At 49.1% G+C, this 4,906-nt stretch overlaps 1 non-coding gene across 1 annotated transcript; it reads right to left on the bottom strand.

The window, feature by feature from the left end:
- Positions 1-1,728: 1,728 nt before the first annotated feature.
- LOC118150697 (U4 spliceosomal RNA) lies at positions 1,729-1,869 on the bottom strand. Its single transcript, XR_004738854.1, has one exon. It is a non-coding gene; the product is annotated as a U4 spliceosomal RNA (small nuclear RNA).
- Between the last annotated feature and the right edge of the window lie 3,037 nt (positions 1,870-4,906).

The following is a 4,906-nucleotide window of genomic DNA, read 5'->3' as shown; positions in this document are numbered from 1 at the left end:
GCGCCGAGCTCGGAAGCGCGGGGCCTCGGAGAGCCCCGGGTCTGGGATGTACCACAGATGCTTTGCTAAAGGGGCGTCAGTCCCTGCTCCCGTGTTGCTGGTGCCCGTTTCAGACCCAGATGCCCCTACAGATTGTAGTACGGCCCAAATGCGCGCGGCATGCTGGGGGTGGTAGTTCTGTCTGGCCAGTGCCGGGTGCACGTGGTGGGCACCAGCGCCCAGAATATGGGAAAATGCAAGCCTGGGCTGTGGAATTCCGGGAGCCGTGCTCTGTGGTGTGGGAAAAGAAGGCGGAACGTGTGGGTGCCTCCATATGGCACACCCATCCTACAGATGGGGAGACTGAGCCTCAGGTGGCCAAAAATGTTCATTTGACATGGGCCAGGTGCTGGAAATTCTTCCTTGACCTCATGGAGCTGACATTCCAGCAAGAGACACAGACCATAAACATAACAATAAGTAAGATTATAGTTTCACATGCAAATCCGTATTAGAATAGATATCTGTGACTATACACAGTAATATAAATTATGTGCTGGATAACGTTTCGGTCAATGGTCCTGTAACAGACAAATTTTTACTGTTATCTTTTCTATGTTTACATATGTTATCGTAGTAGAGACGGGTTTTCGCCACGAACTCCTGAGCTCAGACGATACCGCCCACTTGGCCTCCCAAAGTGATGGGATTACAGGCATGAGCCACCTCGCCCAGCAAAATTCTTTAGCCTTTTAATAAATGGAGTCTTGGCTGGGTGCAGTGGCTCATGTCTGTAATCCCATCACTTTGGCAGGCCGAGGTGGGATGATTGCTAGAGCACAGGAGTTTAAGACCAGCCTGGGCAACAGAGTGAGACACCCCACCCCCCACCACCTGGTCTCTATAAGAAATCAAAGAATTAGCTGGGCGTAGTGGGGTGCATTTGTGTTCCCACAGTGAGCCCTGCGGAGGCAGGAAAATAGACAAAGGAGAGGGAGAGGGAGGGTGGAAGAGACGGTTATACTATTTTGCACTGCCTCCAGCGATGTATGAGAGTGGCCCTTCCTTCTAGGCTTCACCGAGGTTATTGGTTTTGTTTTGTTTTGTTTTCTTTGAGACAGAGTCTCACTCTGTCGCCCAGGCTGGACTACAGTGGCACGATCTCAGTTTACTGCAACCTCTGCCTCCCAGGTTCAAGCGATTCTCCTGCCTCACCCTCCTGAGTAGCTAGGATTACAGGCACCACGCCCAGCTAATTTTTATATTTTTAGTAGAGACAGGGTTTCACCATGTTGGCCAGGCTGGTCTCGAACTCCTGACCTCAAGTGATCCGTCTGCCTCAGCCTCCCAAAGTGTTGGGATTACAGGCGTGAGCCACCGTGCCCGGCAGGATATGACTTTTATTTATTTATTTATTTATTTATTTTTTGAGATGGAGTCTCGCTCTGTCGCCGAAGCTGGAATGCAATGTTGCAATCTCGGCTCACTGCAACCTCCACCTCCCTGGTTCAAGCAATTCCCCTGTCTCAGCCTCCTGAGTAGCTGAGATTAAGGGTGCACACCACCACGCCTAGATAATGTTTGTTGTTTTTGTATTTTTAGTAGAGATGCAGCTTCACCATGTTGGCCAGACTGATCTCGAACTCATGACCTCAGGCAGTTCACCCACCTTGGCCTCCCAAAGTGCTGGGATTACAGGCGTGAGCCACAGTGCCCGGCCAGCTTTTTTTTTTTTTTTTTTAAATTCAGTCTCCGTAGAGACTGCCAAAAATTGCCAACGCATACTATATTTCAAGTCGTCATGGTGGGGTATTGGGAAAAGTTTTCAATTAGCAATAATCGCGCCTCGGATAAACCTCATTGGCTACGATACTGCCACGGCGCAAAGCTCCGGCCAGCTTTTTAACGGAGTTTTATTTTTATTTTGAGACGGAGTTTCACTGTTGTTACCAAGGCTGGAGTGCAACGGTGCGATCCCGGCTCACCGCAACCTCCGCCTCCTGGGTTCAAGCAATTCTCCTGCCTCAGCCTCCCAAGTAGCTGGGACTACAGGCGCGCGCGCCACCATGCCCAGCTAATTTTTGTATTTTTAGTAGAGACGGGGTTTCACCTTGTTGACCAGGATGGTCTTGATCTCTTGACCTAGTGATCCACCCTCCTCAGCCTCCCAAAGTGCTGGGATTACAGGCGTGAGCCACCGTGCCCGGCCCAATGGAGTTTTATTTTGATACAGGGTCTTACTCTGATGCCCAGCCTGGAGTGCAATGTTGTGAACATGCCTCACTGCAGCCTCAACCTCCTAGGCTCAGGTGATCCTCCCACCTCAGCCTCCTGAATAGCTGGGACCACAGGTGTGCGCCTCCACACCCAGATAATTTTTCATTTTTATTTTTGTACAGTTGGAGTCTTGCCATGTTGCCCAGGCTGGTCTCAAACTCCTGGGCTCAAGCTATCCTCCCACCTTGGCCTTCCAAAGTGCTGGGATTACAGGCAAGAGACAGCGGGCACAGCCTTTATGGAATTTTAAGAACTCTACTTTTTTGTTTGTTTTTTGAGATAGGGGTCTCGCTCTGTCACCCAGGCTGGAGTGTAGTGGCACAAACACAGATCACTGTAGCCTTGACCTCCTGGGATCAAGCAATCCTCCTGCCTCAGCCTCCTGAGTAGCTGGGACCACAGATGCACCCCACCATGCCCAGCTAATTCTTCGATTTTTTTTGTAGAGACCAGGTGGTGGTGGTCCTGCCTTATTACACCCTACCAGGTGGCACATGATTTTTCACTTTGATCCCTTCATTAAGATGGTGTCTGCCAGGTTTCTCTCCTGTCAAGTTACTGTTTTTCCCTTTGGAATTAATAAGTATTTAATGGGGAAGTACTTTGGGTCTATGTAAATATCTTGTCCCTCATCAAAGTTTAATCCATTAGTTTTATCATCCACAGAGTTTCTAACTTCATCATTAGTTAACATTTCATTAAGGATTTTTACATCTACAGATATAAGTGAAGTGGCCTTGAAATTTTTTAATTTTTTCTCTTCTGGTTTTATCTCACTTGTTTCAGGGATCAAGTTAACAGTAGCCTTTTTTTCTTTTTTGGAAACAGAGTTTCATTCTTGTTGCCCAGGCTGGAGTGCAATGGCGCCATCTCAGCTCACTCCAACCTCTGCCTCCCAGGTTCAAACAATTCTCCTGCCTCAGTTTCCCGATTATCTGGGATTACAGGCGCCCACCACCACACCCAGCTAATTTTTTGTATTTTTAGTAGAGACGGGGTTTCACCATGTTCTCCTCTATTTGGACATTTGGGTTCTTCCCAGTTTTTGTCTATTTGGAATACAGCTGCTACAAATATGCATATGCAAGTCTTTTGTTGATGTGTTTTCATGTATTTGGAGCTATATAAGAGTAGAATTGCTGGGCCATAGGGTAAGTATATTTTAACTTTATAGGAAGCAGCCAGTTTTCCAAAGTGGCTGTGGCATTTTGCACTGCTGCCAGTTGAGGTATGAGGGTTCCTTGTTGTGGGATTTTGGGAGCAGTGCTCTGGAGCAGGAAGAGGGCAGGATGTGGAGGTGTCTCTGCTAAAAGACACACCCATCCTGAGACTAGGGCAGCCTCTTTTTTTTCAAGAGTTTCATTCTTATCACACAGGCTGGGGTGCAATGGTGTGATCTCAGCTTGCTTCAACTTTCACCTCCTGGGCTCAAGCAGTCCTCCCACTTCAGCTTCCTGAGTAGCTGGGATTACAGGTGTGCACCACTATACCTGCTACTTTTTGTTATTTTTTTGTAGAGGTGGAGTTTCACCATGTTGCCCAGGCTGGTCCCAAACTCCTGAGCTCAAGTGATCCATCTGCCTTGGCCTCCCAGGGTGCTGGATTACAGGTGTGAATCATTGTGCCTGGCCTAATTTTTTTAACTTTGTAGAGACAGGGTCTGGCTATGTTGCCCAGGCTGGTCCCAAACTCCTGAGCTCAAGTGATCCACCTGCCTCAGCATCCCAAAGTGCTGGGATTACAGGAGTGACTCACTGTGTTCAGGCCCAGGAGGCCTTTTATTCCTGTTCCTTCACCCCTTTTTTCTCCCATCCCCTTCCTTCATTGGGCAATACCTGCCACCCCAGATCAGCACCATCCCACCTCCCGTGACTGGTACAGGATGATGTCACAGTGTACATTAATAAATGGGGGAGGGGCTTTGTACCAACTGCTCTTCTAGTACCATCCCCTTTTACACTGTGGCCCTCTGAGGCCTGGAAAAGGGCAGCCCCAGCTTCATGGTCCACTGTACTCAGAACCTCTGCTGAGAGCACATGCACATACTTGGGAGTCATGGGTTACAGTGACTAGAGGGGTGGGGTGCTGTGGTAACAATGGAGAGGGTAGGCCTTAATGGTTCTCACAGGGCATCCCTGGGACCTGACCTTGTATTTGCAGGCCAAGCTGTCTCTATCTCCACCTCTCTGAGGTCATCAGCATGTTGAGGGCTCTGAGCCAACTGGTACCTGAGAACTTGTCTTCTACTTGGAAATACCTGAGGGCATTGTCCCCAGATCTAGGGATGGCAAAATCAGTTTAGCCTTGGGACTGCAGGCTAAGTACAGTTGGGGAGCAGCAAGGACAGGGGATGGGGGTTCCTAGTCCTAGCTCTGATCAAGGGGACTTCATGCCTGGTAGTGCTGGATTTCCTGGTACAGCATGACCTGCTGGACCCTGAGAAGGGAGAGTGGCCATAACCAGGATCTTATGAGTTGAGGTACAGGTCAGAACCCCATGTTTTAGCAGCCACTATGTTCCAGACATTGTGAATGCCACCACTGCCATCCACCTTGGCCTGATGAGGCCCTTTGTCCATCTGCTTGGGTTCCTGCGTCTGTGTGTAGGCTATAAAACTGTGCTAGAGCACGAGAAAGAAGAGAGGCCAACG

Source organism: Callithrix jacchus, chromosome X, assembly GCF_049354715.1.
Source record: "Callithrix jacchus isolate 240 chromosome X, calJac240_pri, whole genome shotgun sequence".
Taxonomy (NCBI): Eukaryota; Metazoa; Chordata; class Mammalia; order Primates; family Cebidae; genus Callithrix; species Callithrix jacchus.
This window is presented reverse-complemented; position numbering and strand designations above follow the sequence as displayed.